Source organism: Rhinopithecus roxellana, chromosome 2 (assembly GCF_007565055.1).
Source record: "Rhinopithecus roxellana isolate Shanxi Qingling chromosome 2, ASM756505v1, whole genome shotgun sequence".
In the NCBI taxonomy this organism is placed as follows: domain Eukaryota; kingdom Metazoa; phylum Chordata; class Mammalia; order Primates; family Cercopithecidae; genus Rhinopithecus; species Rhinopithecus roxellana.
Window position 1 is genome coordinate 32,778,527 of NC_044550.1, and position 24,472 is coordinate 32,802,998.

The following is a 24,472-nucleotide window of genomic DNA, read 5'->3' on the forward strand; positions in this document are numbered from 1 at the left end:
TGGTATTGATACAGGAATAGACATAATATCAATGGAACAGAAGAGAGGGCCCAGATATAGATCCAACTCTAAGCAATCCATCCAACAAAGACAAAAGCAACACAATGGAGAAAGAAAAATCTTTGCAGAAAATTGTGCTGGAACAACTGGATAAATATATTTAACAAGTGAATGTGGACCTCTAGCTTATACCAAAATCAGAAAGCTAATTTGAGGTCATTCTGGATCTAAACATAAAAACTAAAATTATAGCATTTCTAGAAGAAAATATAGGAGAACATCTTTGTGAATTTGAGGTAGTCAAAGATTTTTAAGGCAACTCTCAAGCAATAACTATAAAAGCAAAAATTAAATTTTTAGTTCAAAATTTTAAATTCAATTTAATTAATCATCAAAGTCATAATGTGCTCATTAAAGTTACTGCTTTGTAAATGAAAAACAGTCATTAAATGGAATATAATGCTTATAGCACACACATTTGATAAAAGGCTTATACCTGAAACTAATAAAATGCATCTGTAAATATAGAATGTAAAGACAATAACCTTTAAAATTATGGGCAAATATTTAAACAGAAACTTTACTATAAAAGATATACAAATGTCCAACAAGCACTTGAAAAGTAGCTGAACCTCATTAGTTATCAACGATATACAACTAAAATCATAGTAACTTATGACTTCACCACCCCCAAAATGGTGAAAATTGTAAAGACTGGTAAAAATCAATCTTAATGAGCAGGTAAGGTAACTGGAACTCGAATACATTTCTGGTCAAAAGATAAAATGACATAACCAGTTTAGAAAAACATTTGACAATTTTTATGAAGATAAATACATGCCTTCCCTATAACCAATAAATTATCCTCTAGTTTTTTGCCCAAGAAAAGTGAAAATGTCAGTCCATAAAAATTAACTTATACAAAAATGTACATAGAGGATATTTTCATAAGGATTCCAATCCAAAAATCACCCAAATGTCCCCAGAGGAGAATGAATAAACAAATGGTGTTATGGGCATAGAACAAATCAATCTTAGCAATAAAAGCAAATGAAAAATTGAAACAGCAATATATATGAATCTTTATAACCATTATGATTTGGGATGGAAGCTAGGTATAAAATTATATACACTGTGTGGTTCCATTTACATGAAGTTAAAAGATAAGATTCATCCATGGTGATAGAAATCAAAACAGAGGTTTAGAATTGCCTGAAATGGGTCATGAAAGAACTTTCTGGGGCGATGGAAGAATAATCCAGGAAAATTTGCATTAATCACTATCAAAATATGTCAAACCTATATATTAATATAGTAATTTTTTGGCATAGGAATAGACAAGTAAACCAATAGAAAAACTTGAGAACAGATTGAATGAGGATCGGGAGGGCGGAGCAAGATGGCTGAATAGGAACAGCTCCAGTCTCCAACTCCCAGCGCGAGCGACACAGAAGACAGGTGATTTCTGCATTTTCAACTGAGGTACTGGAGTCATCTCACTAGGGAGTGCCGGACAATCGCTGCTGGTCAGCTGCTGCAGCCCGACCAGTGAGAGCTGAAGCAGGGCGAGGCATCGCCTCACCTGGGAAGCGCAAGGGGGAAGGGAATCCCTTTTCCTAGCCAGGGGAACTGAGACACACAACACCTGGAAAATCGGGTAACTCCCACCCCAATACTGCGCTTTAAGCAAACGGGCACACCAGGAGATTATAACCCACACCTGGCTGGGAGGGTCCCACGCCCACGGACCTTCCCTCATTGCTAGCACAGCAGTCTGCGATCTAACTGCAAGGCAGCAGTGAGGCTGGGGGAGGGGCGCCCACCATTGCTGAGGCTTAAGTAGGTAAACAAAACCGCTGGGAAGCTCGAACTGGGTGAAGCTCACAGCAGCTCAAGGAAGCCTGCCTGTCTCTGTAGACTCCACCTCTGGGGACAGGGCACAGATAAACAACAACAACAAAAAAAAGCAGCAGAAACCTCTGCAGACGCGAATGACTCTGTCTGACAGCTTTGAAGAGAGCAGTGGATCTCCCAACGCGGAGGTTGAGATCTGAGAACGGACAGACTGCCTGCTGAAGTGGGTCCCTGACCCCTGAGTAGCCTAACTGGGACACATCCCCCACTAGGGGCAGTCTGACACCCCACACCTCACAGGGTGGAGTACACCCCTGAGAGGAAGCTTCCAAAGTAAGAATCAGACAGGTACACTCGCTGTTCAGCAATATTCTATCTTCTGCAACCTCTGCTGCTGATACCCAGGCAAACAGGGTCTGGAGTGGACCTCAAGCAATCTACAACAGACCTACAGCTGAGGGTCCTGACTGTCAGAAGGAAAACTATCAAACAGGAAGGACACCTATACCAAAACCCCATCAGTACGTCACCATCATCCAAGACCAGAGGCAGATAAAACCACAAAGATGGGGAAAAAGCAGGGCAGAAAAGCTGGAAATTCAAAAAATAAGAGCGCATCTCCCCCTGCAAAGGAGTGCAGCTCATCACCAGCAATGGATCAAAGCTGGTCAGAGAATGACTTTGATGAGATGAGAGAAGAAGGCTTCAGTCCATCAAACTTCTCAGAGCTAAAGGAGGAATTACATACCCAGCGCAAAGAAACTAAAAATCTTTAAAAAAGAGTGGAAGAATTGATAGCTAGAATAATTAATGCAGAGAAGGTCATAAACGAAATGACAGAGATGAAAACCATGACACGAGAAATACGTTACAAAAGCACAAGCTTCAGTAACCGACTCGATCAACTGGAAGAAAGAGTATCAGCGATTGAGGATCAAATGAATGAAATGAAGCGAGAAGAGAAACCAAAAGAAAAAAGAAGAAAAAGAAATGAACAAAGCCTGCAAGAAGTATGGGATTATGTAAAAAAACCAAATCTACGTCTGACTGGGGTGCCTGAAAGTGAGGGGGAAATGGAACCAAGTTGGAAAACACTCTTCAGGATATCATCCAGGAGAACTTCCCCAACCTAGTAGGGCAGGCCAACATTCAAATTCAGGAAATACAGAGAACGCCACAAAGATACTCCTCGAGAATAGCAACTCCAGGACACATAATTGCCAGATTCACCAAAGTTGAAATGAAGGAAAGAATCTTAAGGGCAGCCAGAGAGAAAGGTCGGGTTACCCACAAAGGGAAGCCCATCAGACTAACAGCAGATCTCTTGGCAGAAACTCTACAAGCCAGAAGAGAGTGGGGGCCAATATTCAACATTCTTAAAGAAAAGAATTTTCAACCCAGAATTTCATATCCAGCCAAACTAAGTTTCATAAGTGAAGGAGAAATAAAATCCTTTACAGATAAACAAATGCTTAGAGATTTTGTCACCATCAGGCCAGCCTTACAAGAGACCCTGAAGGAAGCCCTAAACATGGAAAGGAACAACCGGTACCAGCCATTGCAAAAACATGCCAAAATGTAAAGACCATCGAGGGTAGGAAGAAACTGCATCAACTAATGAGCAAAATAACCAGCTAATATCATAATGGCAGGATCAAGTTCACACATAACAATATTAATCTTAAATGTAAATGGACTAAATGCTCCAATTAAAAGACACAGACTGGCAAACTGGATAAAGAGTCAAGACCCATCAGTCTGCTGTATTCAGGAGATCCATCTCACATGCAGAGACACACATAGGCTCAAAATAAAGGGATGGAGGAAGATCTACCAAGCAAATGGAGAACAAAAAAAAGCAGGGGTTGCAATCCTAGCCTCTGAGAAAACAGACTTCAAACCATCGTAGATCAAAAGAGACAAAGAAGGCCATTACATAATGGTAAAGGGATCAATCAACAGGAAGAGCTAACTATCCTAAATATATATGCACCCAATACAGGAGCACCCACATTCATAAAGCAAGTCCTTAGAGACTTACAAAGAGACTTAGACTCCCATACAATAGTAACGGGAGACTTCAACACTCCACTGTCAACATTAGACAGATCAACGAGACAGAAAGTTAACAAGGATATCCAGGAATTGAACTCATCTCTGCACCAAGCGGACCTAACAGACATCTATAGAACTCTCCACCCCAAATCAACAGAATATACATTCTTCTCAGCACCACATCGCACTTATTCCAAAATTGACCACATAATTGGAAGTAAGGCACTCCTCAGCAAATGTAAAAGAACAGAAATTATAACAAACTGTCTCTCAGACCACAGTGCAATCAAACTAGAACGCAGGACTAAGAAACTCACTCAAAACCGCTCAACTACATGGAAACTGAACAACCTGCTCCTGAATGACTACTGGGTACATAACGAAATGAAGGCAGAAATAAAGATGTTCTTTGAAATCAATGAGAACAAAGATACAACATACCAGAATCTCTGGGACACAGTTAAAGCAGTGTGTAGAGGGAAATTTATAGCACTAAATGCCCACAAGAGAAAGCAGGAAAGATCTAAAATTGACACTCTAACATCACAATTAAAAGAACTAGAGAGGCAAGAGCAAACACATTCAAAAGCTAGCAGAAGGCAAGAAATAACTAAGATCAGAGCAGAAGTGAAGGAGCTAGAGACACAAAAAACCCTCCAAAAAATCAATGAATCCAGGAGTTGGTTTTTTGAAAAGATCAACAAAATTGACAGACTGTTAGCAAGACTAATAAAGAAGAAAAGAGAGAATAATCAAATAGATGCAATAAAAACTGATAAAGGGGATATCACCACCGACTCCACAGAAATACAAACGACCATCAGAGAATACGATAAACACCTCTATGCAAATAAACTAGAAAATCTAGAAGAAATGGATAATTTCCTGGACACTTACACTCTCCCAAGACTAAACCAGGAAGAAGTTGAATCCCTGAATAGACCGATAGCAGGCTCTGAAATTGAGGCAACAATCAATAGCCTACCCACCAAAAAAAGTCCAGGACCAGATGGATTCACAGCTGAATTCTACCAAACCTACAAGGAGGAGCTGTTACCATTCCTTCTGAAACTATTCCAATCAATAGAAAAAGAGGGAATCCTCCCTAACTCATTTTATGAGGCCAACATCATCCTGATACCAAAGCCTGGCAGAGATACAACAAAAAAAGAGAATTTTAGACCAATATCCCTCATGAACATCGATGCAAAAATCCTCAATAAAATACTGGCAAACCGGATTCAGCAGCACATCAAAAAGCTTATCCACCATGATCAAGTGGGCTTCATCCCTGGGATGCAAGGCTGGTTCAACATTTGCAAATCAATAAACGTAATCCAGCATATAAACAGAACCAAAGACAAGAACCACATGATTATCTCAATAGATGCAGAAAAGGCTTTTGACAAAATTCAACAGCCCTTCATGCTAAAAACGCTCAATAAATTCAGTATTGATGGAACGTACCTCAAAATAATAAGAGCTATTTATGACAAACCCACAGCTAATGTCATACTGAATGGGCAAAAACTGGAAAAATTCCCTTTGAAAACTGGCACAAGACAGGGATGTCCTCTCTCACCACTCTTATTCAACATAGTGTTGGAAGTTCTGGCTAGGGCAATCAGGCAAGAGAAAGAAATCAAGGGTATTCAGTTAGGAAAAGAAGAAGTCAAATTGTCCCTGTTCGCAGATGACATGATTGTATATTTAGAAAACCCCATTGTCTCAGCCCAAAATCTCCTTAAGCTGATAAGCAACTTCAGCAAAGTCTCAGGATACAAAATTAATGTGCAAAAATCACAAGCATTCTTGTACATCAATAACAGACAAACAGAGAGCCAAATCATGAATGAACTTCCATTCACAATTGCTTCAAAGAGAATAAAATACCTAGGAATCCCACTTACAAGGGATGTCAAGGACCTCTTCAAGGAGAACTACAAACCACTGCTCAGTGAAATCAAAGAGGACACAAACAAATGGAAGAACATACCATGCTCATGGATAGGAAGAATCAATATCGTGAAAATGGCCATACTGCCCAAGGTTATTTATAGATTCAATGCCATCCCCATCAAGCTACCAATGAGTTTCTTCACAGAATTGGAAAAAACTGCTTTAAAGTTCATATGGAACCAAAAAAGAGCCCGCATTGCCAAGACAATCCTAAGTCAAAGGGACAAAGCTGGAGGCGTCACGCTACCTGACTTCAAACTATACTACAAGGCTACAGTAACCAAAACAGCATGGTACTGCTACCAAAACAGAGACATAGACCAATGGAACAGAACAGAGTCCTCAGAAATAATACCACACATCTACAGCCATCTGATCTTTGACAAACCTGAGAGAAACAAGAAATGGGGAAAGGATTCCCTATTTAATAAATGGTGCTGGGAAAATTGGCTAGCCATAAGTAGAAAGCTGAAACTGGATCCTTTCCTTACTCCTTATATGAAGATTAATTCAAGATGGATTAGAGACTTAAATGTTAGATCTAATACCATAAAAACCCTAGAAGAAAATCTAGGTAGTACCATTCAGGACATAGGCATGGGCAAGGACTTCATGACTAAAACACCAAAAGCAACGGCAGCAAAAGCCAAAATTGACAAATGGGATCTAATTAAACTAAAGAGCTTCTGCACAGCAAAAGAAACTACCATCAGAGTGAACAGGCAACCTACAGAATGGGAGAAAATTTTTGCAATCTACTCATCTGACAAAGGGCTAATATCCAGAATCTACAAAGAACTCAGACAAATTTACAAGAAAAAAACAAACAACCCCATCAAAAAGTGGGCAAAGGATATGAACAGACATTTCTCAAAAGAAGACATTCATATAGCCAACAGACACATGAAAAAATGTTCATCATCACTGGCCATCAGAGAAATGCAAATCAAAACCACAATGAGATACCATCTCACATCAGTTAGAATGGCAATCACTCAAAAGTTAGGAAACAACAGGTTCTGGAGAGGATGCGGAGAAATAGGAACACTTTTACAGTGTTGGTGGGATTGTAAACTAGTTCAACCAGTATGGAAAACAGTATGGCGATTCCTCAAGGAGCTAGAACTAGAAGTACCATATGACCCAGCCATCCCATTACTGGGCATATACCCAAAGGATTATAAATCATGCTGCTATAAAGACACATGCACACGTATGTTTATTGCAGCACTATTCACAATAGCAAAGACTTGGAATCAACCCAAATGTCCATCTGTGACAGACTGGATTAAGAAAATGTGGCACATATACACCATGGAATACTATGCAGCCATTAAAAAGGATGAGTTTGCGTCCTTTGTAGGGACATGGATGCAGCTGGAAACCATCATTCTTAGCAAACTATCACAAGAACAGAAAACCAAACACCGCATGTTCTCACTCATAGGTGGGAACTGAACAATGAGATCACTTGGACTCGGGAAAGGGAACATCACACACCGGGGCCTATCATGGGGAAGGGGGGGAGGGGGGAGGGATTGCATTGGGAGTTATACCTGATATAAATGATGAATTGATGGATGCTGACAAGTTGATGGGTGCAGCACACCAACATGGCACAAGTATACATATGTAACAAACCTGGACGTTATGCACATGTACCCTAGAACGTAAAGTATAAAAAAAAAAAAATTAAAAAAAAAAAAAAAACTTGAGAACATTACATTGTTTTTTTAAACTATTGTGTGTGTGTGCACATGTGTGTGCATGTGCATGTTTATGGCTTGTAATATCTACAAACATTGGCTACAGTCTCAAAAAGGATCCCCAAACCCGTTTTAACCCAAGAGCATGCTTTTGCATTCTGACAACTGAGTAATTCCCAAAATGTCCAAGTTTCCCCCTCGTGAACATACTTTTTTCTTAGTTTTAGAATTTTCTTCAAAAGTAGTTCTTTGATTTTATTCGGCTAGTTTTGATACAACTATTTCTAACATTGTATCATATATGGCACTTTTGGTAAGCATTCTTGCATATCTTGCTTTTATTAAATTCTTATATTTTATAAAAGCTGCCTTTTTTCCCATGTTGACATTTTTTGCTCTCTCAAGTGAGTATATTTGGTTATTTTCCAGGTCCCTTGGCCCTTTTGATGATTTTTCTTAGACTTTCTCTGAATCATTTTGGATCGATTTTAGACTTTCTCTCCATAGTTTTATTTTTTTCAGTTTTACTTTCTTTCAACTATTGCCCACATTTTCTGTTAGTTTTCATTTTCAAAATTACATAATCACAAACTGAATTTCTTTAGACTCTTTCTTGCATTAATAGAATGTGAACGTTGTTGTACACTAAACAGTATTCCTAATACTTCACCTACAGTTACCTCTTGCAGCACTTCTGGGTCCCAATTTAGGATAAAAATTGTCAGATAGCAAAGAAGTTTCTCTCCAAAGGTTTAGCTTGTTCAGCGTCTTTGTTCTTTATTCCCCACTTTCAAGGCCAAACTGACTTCCTTATCCTCTGTACCTCCCTGTCTTGGTTTCAGTAAACCACTTTCCCACCAGTCCTTATTTACAGAGCCCACATCTGCTACCCACTCTGTAAATTACCCCTCCTGTTGCAATGGCTCTTCCTGCAGAAACTGCCCTTCTTACGAGGGTAAACTCATTCCTGCACCTTTTAAGTTAGCCAATCAGGTTCAGCTTAGATTGTGCCATCCAACTCCAGCCAGTGGAAGCAGGACACAGTGGCAGGGAGAAGCTGTGTTAAGAATAAAAACCTCTTCCCTCCTTTGTTGGGTGTGCTCTCCTGGCAACCAGGCTTGTAAGTAGTATCCTTCTGCAGAAGTACATTTGCCTTGCTGAGAAATCCTTTGTTTAAGTGCTCATTTTATTTGCAACTCCAAGCCTTACTTCCAACAAACACCAGGATTGTTTCCTGTCTTTTATATTCAAAATCCTTGCTCTAAAAAATTACCATTTTACCCAAAACCTTTCCTTCAATAATCACTTTTTTTGGATTATTGAGTTCCATCATAAACATTATATAGCATATCTTTTAATTTTCTCAAAACTCTTTATCCGCTTAAACTCATTGACCTTATCACATGCTTCCTAGTGATAACTGTCATAGCATTTTTAGTTAAACTAGGAATATTTACACAATGAGTTTATAATAATTCTTGTACTTGGCGTATGATGTTCTCATGGCATTCATAATTTCCCTTACAGGCAATTTTTTTTCTAGCTACTCACATTTACTATAGCATGCGTGCATTTCTTAGAAATGTCACCAGATTTTTGGCATGGCAATCATAACACAGAATTAAAGGAACATTGGAAGTGAAGGTATATTTACAATTTACAATTGCAATCTTTTGTTTTTAAAATAAAAGAACTAAGTGTAAAGTTCTAATACAGGCAACTTTTCACTGTAATACTTCAAGACCTTCTTCTCCCATTGACATGTGTACATATTGTGCTTTTCAAACATTTAATTCAGTGATACATAGTGTATTAACAGAGCTGTGTCATTATCATTACCTGTTTTCAGAATATTTTCATGATTTCAAAGAAGAAACCCAATACCCTTTAGTAGTCACACCCCACTCCCCTCTCTCTCTAGTGTCTGGCAACCACTAATCTACTTTCTGTGTCTATGGAATTACTTGGCCTGGGTATTTTATATAAATATAATCATATAATATATGGCCTTTTGTAGCTGGGTTCTTTCACTTAGCATGTTTTCAAGTCTCATGTTTTAATCGATGTTGTAGCATGTATCAGTACTTAATTCACCTTTATGGTTGAATAATACTCCAATACTCCATTGTATGAATATATATATATATGTATACCACGTTTTATTTTTCCATTCTTTATTTGATAGACATTTGAGATGTTTTTGCTTTTTGGCTATTTGGAATAATGTTGCTATGAATATTAATGTACAAGCTTTTGTGGGTACTTATGTTCAATTATCTTGGGGGAATATACCCAGGAGTGAATTGCTGAATCGTATAGTAATACTATGTTTCACATTTTGAGGAACTGCCAAACTGTTATTCAAAGTGTCTGCCCCATTTACAAGCCCACAAAATTGCTCCATTTTTAAGGGCCTCTGGTTTTCATATAGAAGCACTCAATCGTGATATCATACAATCTTTAGTAAAAGTAAATCAAACAATTGAGGATCATTTACTTATTCACCCCATTGACTATAAGCAAAGTCATTCTAGCACAACCTTTGTAAATCTGAGCCTACTATGCTTTTATTTTCTCTAACGTCCCCTATGTTTTTCAAATCTAAACTTTCACTGCCACTATTTCAATCTTTAGCATCATAACCTTGGTGCCTCATTGATCTGCTTGTAGCCCTTCCTGTAGAGGCTTTGCTTGTCCCTAAATCCCTGAGTTATATCAAAGATGAAGCATTCCTTCATGAATCACTGTGAGTGGTAAACATTGAAGCTCTGCCCCCCTGCCCTGTCCCACATGGCCTCTGTATTGCCAGCCATAAATATAGACATGAAAGCGATTTATAATTCTTGTTACCTTGTTTCAAATTCAAAGTGGAAAAAAACACAAGGAAAGTTGTGGAATCAATGATGAAAATTATCAGTCTCTCTTCTTAAATGTAGTTTGTTCTATGTAGGTAATTACTTAGAGTAGCAATTGAAGAGAAAGAATTACCTAGCACTGCAAAAGATATCTCTATACCTCTATTTTAGGAGACTAGTAATTTGAACACTTTTCAGTCTTTCTGATCCATTATTTTTTAACTGAAGTTCATGACATCATATGAGATACAGAAGATGGAGCTAATAAACCTTTGGCCTGCTTTCTCACCCACATACACCCTATAATTCTTTTTTTGTTTTCAATGACTTGAAAAATAGGATCCTACCATATCCTGTTGGTAATAATTTTACAGTTTAGTGGTACTACAGGTTACAGTTATTCATGCCTGATATTCAATTGGAGTAGATATTAATAATGCTCCATTTCCTTTTGTTTCCTTAATTTTTTGTGCTAAAAATCACATACTTGCATGCTGTTTTATTCCTGCTTTTTAGTTAATATATAGTCATGGTTTTATTTCTTTTTTTCTTCCTTTCTCACATATCTCACAATTTCCTCAGATGTCAGTTTTAAGACTTGAGAAGTGAAGAACAAAGAGGAAAAAAATAAATACTGCTGAATTCCAGCTACATGGAAAGGTGACTGACTGAGTGGTTCCCCAAGGAAGGCATTAACCAGCACAGTAGTAGACCCAGCATGCGCATGAAGCCAGAGTGCTCCAGACTTGCCACAGGCTTTAGAATTGAATTTCAAATTCCAAGAGCTGTTTTCTTGGAGGTGCTTTGAGGGATTCGATGAAAGAGAAAACTTTCAGTTATAAGTTGATAAAAATCCTGAGGAGATTTTAAAAAGTATTCATAATTGCACAAGCTGTACATACTTCATGTATATTTTGCTCTTTTAGCTTTACTTTATTTGTCCCCATGTGTACACTACGGCGCTGCCCAGGAATTGATAAATTTTGATGGGAACCTGGAATTTTTAAAATTATAAAAAAGTATGTAAATGTTAACCGTTAGGGCTCTTTTTCTTGCATTTAGGATTTACACGTTGAAATCCCCTGCAGTGAAACTATATTAGATTCCACAAATCTCATAGGTCTAATTTCTCTGTTTCCCAGGTTGTCACTGGGTGGTTTCATTGCCAAAGCTGAAATAATGGAAAACAAAACAAAACAAAAATCAAAATTATCTGGTTAGGAAACACTATTTGGAAAGAACAAAGAATATTAAGTTAAATTATGAGCCTCTCAAAATGATGATGGGTTATATGAGACTAAAGAGTTTTAGGAAACTGGTTTCTAGATGAGAGGAGCATACTTTGAAAACTGTGCTTTGCATATTTCTTTTTATAACATCATTTGAGTTTAAATGTTTATATTTTATTCCTAATGCATTATGATTAATATATTTAACACTTGAAATTTTGAGATTTAATTATTTAATTCATAAGGAGAGCTATACAGAAATCTAATTATAAACTACCTATATACTATGTGTGTACATGTAATATTATATATATATATATATGCTGTGAAAATACATGTGATTAATTTAGCAAAAATCAGAATAAAAAGTGTTTTCTCTTATTTAATTACCATCTCTATTTTCAGAAAAAGTACATTTATTTCTGATATAATTCCATTCTTTATCCATTATAATGTATTTTGTGGCTCTCTTAGCCATCTGTATATTTCACTGCATTTTAAAATGGTAGTTACAGAATGAAAGAAAGGAATGCAGGCGCGGGATGGAATGAATATGCTTATGTCCGAAGATGTTTGAATCTAAGAATGTTTGGGTTTTTAGTAAATTTATATATTTTCTTCATTTTAAAATGAATATGTCCAACCTGAATCTAGTAATAAGCTTTAAATCACATTGCTCTACCATCGAATATCATTTACTCCATCATCTTTTTTGTGAGAATGAGATATAATATTGACAATACAGGTGCTCCTGGGAATGAGTCTGTCCAAAGGTGATGAGAATCTTCCAACCAAGTTTGTTAAGAGAAATACTATTTCAATATTAGTATGAATCAATTAAAGTTCCTAATTTTTTAACAGGGAAACAATTATACTTGCCAGATTATTTGAAAGGACCAATTATTGTCTTTAGTACCATAACAAAGATCAACTTCTAAGTATTTCTAAATAACAATCACAATGTTACTACATTCAAAAGGATATTTAAGGCATGTACTTCAGAATAATCACATTGCTAAAGGAAAAAAAAATCCATAGTTTTGCATTCTGTCTATATATCATAAGTGAGTGTTACTCATAAAGGATTTGAACTCCCTAAGCATATGTGTCCACTTCCACCATTTAAAGTGGATTCAGGTGCTTGGCATGACTGTGTCCAGACAGGCTTTCTTCAAATAATTGATGGCTATGGTCTTATTGCCCCATTGAACTATATCTGGATACACTCACCTTGCTTTTACAAGAGTTTCATAAAATTCCATGGTCTGCAGAACACGTGGGAAGTATCTCATAGTTTCTTTTATTAATACAAACTATTTTCACTTTCTCCAACGACAAATTACCCAAAATTAGGTTTTTTACACCTATTATGACTGAACATGATGAGAAATTCATGTGTGGACCACAGGTGTGTATTGCAAGCATTGTGAACCCTTTGGTGGCAAGGGAGGTGACTGTCAAAAATGGAAGGACCAAGCAGAAAGAGGGAGTCATTTATTTTGGTGGGAGACAGAAATCCTAGTTTTCAAAATATTAAAAAATATAAAGTATTTGTTGTTGATATTCACAATAGCCATTTTAAATTCTACCCACAAGTGTATTTTTTAAATATATTATGAAAGAGTGTTTGAAAACATCCATTGTATCACTATATTAAAAAAGAAAAAAAAAGCCTACTCTTTTGTTATGATTTCAATATCCATTGAATGTCAAAAATGTGGCATGCATTGCATGCAGCAGAGCAATACCCAGTGAATGCACCATTTACAGGAAACAGAGAAAATCGATCTTTGTGAGAGGACAGGAATGTAATTCATGCGCACGCTGATACCACATGTCCAACATGTATTTGACACATTCATTTGTAATTACTCTCACCTGGCATTGTTAATATTGTCGGTAATTTTCCATAGATGACAACTGCTCTCCTACAAAATCTACCAAAGGAACATAAAATGGTCTGACTGGTGAAAAGATGTTGACAAGGAACAAAAATATATTTAAAAAATAAATTTCTACCAACATCCAACAAGAACTTTATAGTAAAAATTGCTAGGAAAGCAAAAAAAGATTAATAAAACTGAAAGGGCCTTAAGCCTCTACTTTGGTTGGGTCATTAATGCATTTATTAAAGAGAATTCTGATCTGTTTACTCTTCTCTAGGAAAAAACACATGACTGGTTACTGTTAATAAGTTTTGTTATCCAATACAGGGTAAAGCCAGTCTCTAAATTATGAGTTGTCAGCACTATCTTTCCACATACCAAGAACACTATGAATATTCTAAGTGTCTAAAGTATAATAAAATAAAATAGACAAATAGTCCATGAAATAATCATAATAATGAGCAACACTGCATTTACTGAGTAACCATTTATCAGATCAATATCTTATTCTTTAATTGTAGCTATGGGAATATAACACTGTCCACTGAGATGTATTCCTACAAGAAATATACAATATGGAATAAAATATATTGTAGAAATTCTAACATATTTTACTTTAATTATAGTCTACCATAGTGTTAATCAAGATAGAAGAGACTGCAGTAAGTAATTATTTAGATTTGTCAACACCAATAAAAAGGAAACTAATTCTCATAATTTTCATGTTTGTTTCATTTTATTTGAATGTAAGACAATATTTTATATTAAGCGTGACTTACATTCAAGTGTGCATTAAAGAAAATACTTATTTTCTTTAACTTTATTGAAAACTTTTAAACTATTAAGTTATTAAATTGATTCACAGACTTTCTCCAAATAATTGCAATTTATTAAATTCATCTCATGACCCAAAATCCTTCCTTTAGAAATTAACATAGCAAAAATATTTAAAATCCAACTCGATACTATGTTTCACAAAATATGCAAACACAAAGTATTGAATAGTTGACCCTGTAATAAACCTAATAATGAATCAGAAAGTTGTAAGGGCTTTTTCCATAGTCATTTCAAAATGGATAATTTCAATGAAAATTGAAAGCTCTAAAATGAAATAATAATGTCTGTCAAAATATAATGGGGTCACAGAAATTTCTGACTTGAAATTTCTAACTTAAAAAAATTGTCAAGATATATTTTTTCAGATTAAAATATGAAATTTCTGTTTTGGTTGTAATTTTCTCAGAATCATGAAAAAACAGACCAAAAAATAGAAATCAATGCTCCAAGAATGTAAAATCTGTTTCAAATTATTTTTTAGAATAAAATAGATATGAATAAACAAACAAAACACCACATTCTGCAAAGGAGGTTACACAGATTTTCTTCAGAATATACATAATAAGAGAGCAGAAATAATTTCCTATGTATGTTCCAAATAATAAGTAATACCAAATGCTCAGTAAATATTCCTTTGATAACAAACCAGCACAAGTACCAGCTGCTAAAAATAAGAACTGAACATAAAGTATTTTAATTAGTCATCTTGTAATAAGTTTTAAATAACTATCTGATTTGTTGGGGTGGTTCTTTGTGAGATATGCATGATTAAGCATAAATGAGCAAAGTAAAACATTCAGAACTGGAAAAGTTTCTATTAAGGCAAAAAAATTTTCCCTCTTAAAGAGGTATAAATCAATCTCTCAGAATGTTTAAAAATCATACTGATAAAAAAACCATAAGGCAAATTATTTAAAGGTTATTATATCATAATTCATGTTCTTCTGCCAATTGAACATTTATTAGCATTTATTTACACAATACTTATTAAAATACTTAAAAATGTTGTGCATAGAAATGAAAGCCACCAGAGATCAACAGTCCTCTATTATACATAAAGGAATTTTACTATTAGATTTTAGCCAACATAATTTTCTATTCAAAATAATCTCAGAAAAATAAAAGATATACCAATGCAAACATTATGATGTTGTAGTCTAAACTGGCTGGGGGTGTTTCTTCTTGCCTGTTAGTGAGCCTATGAGTAGACTTTCTCACAGCTGTCTGCAAGTGTCTACTGTTTTATCTCAAAAATTGTAGGGACAGGTGCATCTTGTCATTCTCTGGTATACATTACAGGCCTGCCTTGTTTATCATTCCAAGATGAGCTCCGATGTGAGTAGCACTGACAGTGCAGAGTATAATCAAATGCCCTTTGAACTGAGGGAGCAGAATTTATTGGTGTTAACACATTTTACAGTTTATAGGGTCATCAGCCCCTTAACTTCTGAGACTTTTTTCAAGCTTAGCTTTGAATCTATAAATACAACTGATTTATATCACAAAATTGACCTGAAATATGATGCTTAGTGTTTCATTTCATAAATTCCTTACCTCATAAATGAAGCGTACTTTTAAAAGTTAATAAGATTATGTTTTTCCTTCCCTCATCCATCTCAGCAAGGAATAGTAGCATAATTCTTCAATAGCGACTTTTCTGTATGGGAGAAAAAGATGTTTTAACATAAATGTAGTTAATTTTTGAATCACTGCATTATAATTGTAAATGTATCTCATAAGCCCGAATTAACTTAGTGTTATCTCTGGAAAATATATAGTAGATAAATAAAAAGAGACACTATTTTCAAGTACACTATAGAAATTTCATGTGTTCTTTTTTATTTTTAGTTATCACATTCTATAACTTTTTTATTAATATGAAGAAACTTAAATTTAAAATACTGTAAGCCATGTTTCTGCTTAACTGAAGTCTGAAGTTAGAGGTCTAAAGCAAGAACAAAGCACAAGTAAATGGGATCCAAATCTTAGAGGACATCAAAAAGGGAATGTTCAAGAGTCCTTTCTTGTGTAACCTAGCTATTTGAGTTCGCTTACAATCATTTTGATCTTTCTAAATAAAATTGCTTTTTATAATAAAAATTTTGAATAAAATAAAATATTGAGTATTTGCACTTTAATGTGGGATCTGGGATTTAAATTAGTAATTGATGAGAAGACAAATACTTTTAAGCAAAAAAATTTGAAAGTATTTTTTAAATTATAAGGAAAAAAACCAGTAACTCTACCTGAAGTTACCTGATAATGAAGTCAGTTGAATTGAATTCAATGATATATATAATTTAATCATAATATAGTTCTCATTTACTCAGATTGAAGCTAGTTACCTTAAACTCAATTAGAAACAAAACCATATTATTTCCAGTACCATGGAATTTGTTCATTGTAATGGCTGTTTAACCTTAAAGGTCTAATTAAAGAATTTCCTGATTTATGCAATTGAATTATTTTCTTACTTTTTAATGTAGGATGAATCCAAAAGATATAAAATATCATAAACTATGTGCACTTGACAAGTTTATTGCTTCTACACAACAGAAACTAACCCTGGCTAACTGGAGCCAAACAGGACTTTCACTGGGAAGTTATTAAACAACTCAAAAATTTAGAGGCATGTGGGCAAATAAAGCTAAAAGAATAGGAAGGAATCAAAGGAATGTAGGTCACCAAGAACCCAGACAAAATTAAAATGCTATCCCTGGTGCAGCCACAACTGTATCCTCCCCACTGAGCCCCTCAACTTTCAACCTCACTGCCTTCTCTTCTATGGAACATTAGCAAAATAGCATCTGCCACAGCAACTAACTCTCCTCCTTCACATTAGTAGATTCAGGCTAAAAGTCTCAGAGAGAAGACACTTCATATGGGTTTGGGGATATCAACCCCATATTGGAAGCAAAGCCTCAAAGTCTTATGCATTGAATTGCGTATCGACAACATCTGTTTGTTGCAGTCCTAATCCTGAGTACTTTAGAATGTGACCTTTGGAAATAGGGTCATTGCAGATATATTTATATATAATAATAGTTTAGATGAGGTCGTGCTTGAGTAAGGTGGACTCTTAATTCAATATGATGCACGTCCTTATTAAAGGGGAAATTTGGAGACAGACAAGCACACAGGGAGAATTCCATGTGAATATTAAGGCAGAGATTGGGTGATTCAAAGTAACTACCTAACAAACTGTGACAGAAGCAAAGTCTCACATATCAATATTACCTTTGAATGTAAACAGTCTAAATGCTGCACTTAAAATATATAGATTGGCAAATTGGATAAAAAGGCGAAAAACAAAGAGAGACCCAATCATCTACTGCTACAAAAGATCCACCTAATCTCTAAGGACACCCTCAAGCTCAATATAAAGGGGTGAAGAAAGATACATCATGCAAATGGAAAACAGCACAGAGCTGGGGTTGCTATTCTTCTATCCGATGAAACAGATTTTAACCCAGTAACAGTTAATAAAAAAGCAAAGAAGGGCAGTGTATTGGTCTATTTCTACGCTGCTCATAAAGACGTATCTGAAACTGGGCAAACCGAAGAATTCAAAAGATAGTCAGCAAACCACCAGAAGTTGGGGTAGAAGCATGGAACAGAGTCTTCCTCATAGCCCTCAGAAGGCCCACAGAACCCAATCCTGCCAGTGCCTTGGTCTTAGACTTCTGTCCTCCAGAAGTAAGATATTTCTTTTGTTTAAGCCATCCAGGTTGTGGTACTTTGTTACATCAGCCTTAGCTAACTAATGTACCCCATCTGCAGCCAAGATTCCAACAGAAGCAAATTCTCCAGACAAGCAAAGGGTTTATACACTGAACATACTTTTTTTTCTGAAAAATTGTTTTTTTTTAATGTTTTTCAAAATGGTTAACTAGGGAAGTCAGATGCTAGTTGTATTCAGAAAGACTAAAGTTACAGGTGAATGTTTAGGTTCCAAATGAGGGAAGAGAGACAGGACCTGTTGGAGAGCCCATGGGAAGAAGCTGGGGCACAGAAAAGGAAAGCAGCAAGAGTATGGCAGAGATCAACCCCAACGGAAAGGTAGATGGGGGTACTTCTCTGCTCTCCTCACTTTCTTGACAATCCGCTAACCACCAAATTGTCAGTGAGCCCCTCTGCTCTCACAACTTCAGGCAAACAGGAATTCTCAAAACCACACAAGTACATGGAAACTAAAAAAGCTTGCCCCTGAGAAATTTTGAGGTATACAAATAAATTTAGGCATAAATAAAAAAAAAATTGAAAACAATGAAAATAGAGACATAACAAACCAAAATCTCCAAAGCAGTGTAAAGACAAAAATTTGTGGTGCTAAATTATTACATCGAAAAGATAAAAAGATCTCAAATTAACCACCTGGTATTGCACTTCAAGGAACTACAAAACAAGAAAAAAAAACTCAAAGCCAGCAGAAGAAAAGAATTTAAAAAGATCAGAACAGAACTAAAGGAAATGAAGAGCAAAGAAATTATACAAAGGATCAACAAAACAAAAAGTTGGTTCTTAATTAAAAGTGATGACAAAAAAGACCAGTAGATTCAACTAAACACAATCAGAAATGATAAGGTGATACTACAGCTGATACCAGAGAAATACAAAAGATCATCTTAGTTTCTAGACTACTAGGAAAAAGATCATCTTAGTTTCTAGACTACTATGGAGTAGTCATAGACTACTATGAACACCTCTATGTGCATAAACTAGAAAACCTATAGAAAATGGATATATTACTGAAAATATACAAACTCCCCAGATTAAGCCAGAAAAAAATTGAAATTGAATGAGTAACAACAACAAAAAAATCTACCAACCAGAAAAATCTCAGGACCAGATGCTTTCACAGCCGCAGTCTACCACACAAAAAGAAAATCTGGTACCAAACTACTAAAATTATTCAGAAAATCCAGGAAGAGTTATTCCTCCTTAAAACATTCTATGAAACCAGTATCATCTTCATACCAACATCTGGCAAGGATACAGCAACAAAAAAGGAAAACTACAGGCAAAATCACCTGATGAACATAGACACAAAAATCCTTAACAAACTACTAGCAAACCAAATTCTGCAGCACATCAAAAAGAATTCATCACAATCAAGTTAGTTTTATTCTAGGGATGTAAGGATGGTTCAATATATACAAATCTATAAATGTGAAACAGAATTACAAACAAAAACCATATTATCATCTCAATAGTTGCAGAAAATGCATTCAATAAAATTCAAGATACCTTCATGATAAAAGTCCTCAACAAATGAGGCATCAAACGTATCTCAAAATATAAAGATATATATAATTCTAATTATGTGAAAAGTCATTTGGTAATTTGATAAGAATTATATTGAATCCGTAGATTACTGTGGGCAGTATAGTTCCTAAGCCCACAGCCAACACTATGTTTAATGGGGAAAATTGAGAGCATTTTCCCCTAAAAACTGGAACAAGATGAGAAAGTTTACTCTCATCCACTCCTATTCAACATAGTACTGGAAGTCCTGGCCACAGCAATAAGTCAAAAGAAGGAAAGGTGTCCAAATTGGACAAGAGGAAGACAAATTATTTCTGTTCGCTGATGATATGATCTCACACCTAGGAATTCTAAAGATTCCTCCAAAAAACTCCTAGACCTGATAAATGATCTCAGTAAAGTTTCAGGATAAAAAATTAATGCTCAAAAATCAGTTGCATTTCAATACACCAACATTCAAGCTGAGAACCAAATCAGAAGCTCAATCCAATTTACAATTGCCACACGCAAAAAATAAAATACCTACAAATACTTTTAACTAAGGATGTGAAAGATCTCTACAAGAAAAACTAAAAATCATTGATGAAAGATACTGTAGATGACACAAGCAAATGTAAAAACATTCCATGCTCATGGATAGGAAGAAATAACATCACAAAATGACTACACTGCCCAAAGTAATCTACAGATTGAATGCTGTTTCCATCAAACTACCAAAATAATTTTTCACAGAATTAGAATAAATAATTCAAAAATTCATGTGGAGGCAAAAAAGACCCTGAATAACCCAAACAAAGCTAGAGGCATCACATTATGTGACTTCAAACTATACTACAAGTCTCTTGTAACCAAAACAGCATAGCACTGATATAAAAATAAACACATAGATCACTGGAACAGAATAGGAACCTGGAAGTAAAGCCATTTACCTACAACCAACTGATCTTCAACATAATTGACACAAATAAACAATGTCAAAAGAACACCCTATTCAAAAAATAGTGCTGAGAAAACTGGCTACTCACATGCAGAAGAATTAAACTGGACCTCTGTCCCACTCTATATACAAATATTAACTCAAGATAGATTAAAGACTCAACTGTGAGACCTGAAATTATAAAAATTCTAAAAGAAAACCTAGGAAAAACTCTTCTGAACAGTGACCTAGGCAAACAATTTATTACTAAGACCTCATAAGCAAATGCAACAAAAACAAATGTAGACCAATGGGACTTAAGAAAACAAAATCAACATTCTACACAGACAACTTACAGAATGGGAATAAAATTTGTGCAAACTGTGCATCTGAGAAAGGACTAATATCCATAATCTCCTAGGAACTCAACAAACCAACAACAACAAAAAATAACCCTATTAAAATGTGGGCAAAGAACATGGACAGACCTTTCTCAAAAGAATACATACAAGTGGTCAACAAGCATGTGAAAACAATGCTCAACATTACTAATCACCAGTGAAATGCAAATTAAAATCACAATGGGATACCAACTTATGCCAGTCAGAATGACTATTATTAAAAAGTAAAAAAAAAATAATAACAGATGTTGGAGATGATGCAGAGAAAAGGGAATGTTTATACATTCTTGGTGGGAATGTAAATTAGTTCAATCCCTATGGAAAACAGTATGAAGAGTTCTTAAAGACCTAAAATTAGAAATGCCATTTGGTCCAGCAATCCCACTACTAAGTATCCACCTAAAGGAAATGACATCATTTCATCAAGACACCAGCACTCATATGTTTATCACAATACTATTGTGATATTATTCCATGACTGATATTATTCCATTCACATTCCATTGTGAATGGCAAAGTCATGGAATCAAGCTAAGTGTCCACCAATGATTGATTAGCTAAAGAATATATGATATATACACCATGGAATACTATGCAGCCATAAAAATAATGAAACAATGTCCTTCACGACAATGTGGATGGAGCTGGAGGCACTATCTTAAGGGAAATAATTCAGAAACAGAAAATCAAATAACTCATATTCTCATTTATAAGTGGAAGCTAAACAAAGGTTACACATGGACATAAATATGGAAATAATAGACACTTGGGACTCCAAAAGGGAGGAGTATGGGGAGGGGGTGAGTATTGAAAAACTACCTATTGACCACAATGTTCACTATTTTGGTGATGGGTTCACTAGAAGTCTAAACCTTAGCATTAAGCAGTATACCCATATAACAAACCGGCACATGCACCCAGAATCTAAAATTAAATGAAGTGTCCACAAAAAAGAAAAGAAAAAAGTTATAATTATCTGACAGATTCTTTAATGTAAATAATAAGCCTGTCAATTTAAATCTACAAGTGGATTTTTCTTGTCCATATTATTTACTTGTGATATGTACCCTAGTATTGTTCAACTACTTATTGCAGAATTAAAACTTTCTATTTTTGCAGACTAGACCTGTTCTTATTATTTCTTTCATTTTTTGGAAGGACTTGGTAATATTTGAGATTTAACCTCAAGTTATTTTTCACCCCAAAATATAAACCTATGTAAATTATGATAAATATCTTGAAATAATACATTAAACTCACTCTCTCCTCTGCTTCATTTCTCAGCCTTTTCTTAAACAAAAGCTATCTAGCTTTCAACTAACCTTACCTACTACAATTGCTCTGTTGAATTACAGTAGCCTTTCTAGTTACTAAATTTATATTATTGTTCAATATTTCTAATTTTCCCCAGCTTCTGCTGCATTCAATCAGGTGAAGCAAGTTTTCTGACACTGAATTTACTTTTTCTTTTGCCTTTTGCGGTGTTTTGCTGTAGTCACAAATCTTCTTCTTTTATAAACCCTTTAATATAAACCCATGTCTTTTCTCACATTTTCTGCTGAAGTGATTTCATGTACTTTCATAACTTAAACTTTATCTTTCTTTCCTCCAAATCTCTCACTCTACCAACTTCTCTGAATTCCAGATACTCATTGCTATTTCCTTTTAGCAAATGTGACTATCCAGTTTAGCAGTCACATTCAACATTTTCCAATTTTATATTTATCATCTCACTTTATCTTTTTTCCCCCTTTTTTTCCCTCCCATAATGCACCTTGCTTGGAGGTACTTTCAGCCTTTTTTCACTTAGGAACTAAGCATAAGTGATCTTTGACTTTCCCCTCTTTTTCACATACAAGTTCAAATGGTAGCTACAACAGATACCTATGATGATTTCTTCTTTCATTATTCTGGCAAGAGGATTGACCGTTTCTGAGGGAAGTTCCTCTTTGCCAGTCATCCTTTACTCTTCAGGTTCAATACATAGTTCAAGCACTGACTCTCTGTCCAGAGTGACACATTGACGGTAACCACCTCACATACCAAAACAATGGTATTCCTTCCCACAGGTTTTCAAAACAAAAGTACAGGAAGAAGGCTTTTTTCCTTTTTGATTGTGAAGCTGTGAAAATGTAAGACCGCAACATTCAGTAAACATGTTCCACTGCCCTATTCTCCCACATCTGCCTGTCTACTGTAGGAGGACATAGAGCTCTTTCATGAAGGGAGGAAGAGTAGGAGGTGGCAGGAATTGAACACACTAGTGTCCCCAGGTCTAGTCATCTTTGAGGTCAGATGTGGTCTTTCACATCCAAGGTTTAGTTATCTGACCTAGCATTTCCCAGTTTTTAATTCGCCGGAATGTCACTACTAGATGGACTTTCCTACACAAAATTTGATTATGTTACTCTCTGCTTGAAAGCTTCCCGTGTTCCTCCATTACATACAGAGACATCTTAGTGTGACAACTTAGCAAGACACTCTGAGCCCTACACAATCTGGACCTAAAATTTCCCCTCTCATTTCCTATAATAGTTGTGTTAGTTAGCCCCACCAGTAGTCATCCAAGAGCCTGAAAAACCAAAGCTATTCTGTGTTTTCTTGTAAATGACTGTGGAAAGCAGAAGCAGCTGACATCTAGGGCCCTAGCTTAAATTTGGCCTCACTAGTGATATCCTGGAAACTTTGTCCATCCACCTAGAATCATGGAATTCCTTGGACTTGCTGGGTAGATCCAAGCCTGGTTGTGTAATGAAGTCTATGTTACTATGCACAACTGTTCCAAAACTGACGGTAAAAAAAACTGATTGCTCCTTTCACAGCTCAGCCTTTTGAGGGTGTCTTCAATAACCTTACAATAACCAGGTGTCTCCTACCCTAGGGGAAAAAATTGACCCATTCAACATTTTTTATTTGAATCAAGATTAAAGATTTTCATTGTAAATTTTATTGCTCTTATACCTCAAATACTCTACAGTGAAATAACCATCTTGGGTCAGTGAATTGAAGCAACTCTTTCATTTCAACACTTTTTGCCTTTTTGGAAAACTTTTAAATAGTCTTAGGAAGAGTTGCCAAGTACACTGACAACTATTTTACCACCTCTTGTCTGAAGAAAATGTCTTGTGTATTAGAAAGAGCTATGTCGATTTTAACAACTTGTGAAGAGACAGGTTAATTTTTAAAACCAAATATTTTTAAAAACAAAAGGTATTCCCTCTTTTTTGGTTGCCTGATCACAATAAATAATTATTCAGAGTTAATGACTCAGGCAGAGGATATCTGAGTCTCCTAGGTTTTTCTTCCATATGGTAGCAACTGCATTTTAATAATTAAACTGATTGGGTGTTTACAGTTCAAGACTAGGAATCAGAAACCACTGGGTCTACCTTGGCTTGGAATTGTCTATACGACCTCAGGCAAGTCACTTTGCCAGTGTGCCTCAGCTTAATTATCATCCAAAGTGTGATTTGAGAATCATCACAGTGAATTCTGAAGGTATAGTTTGA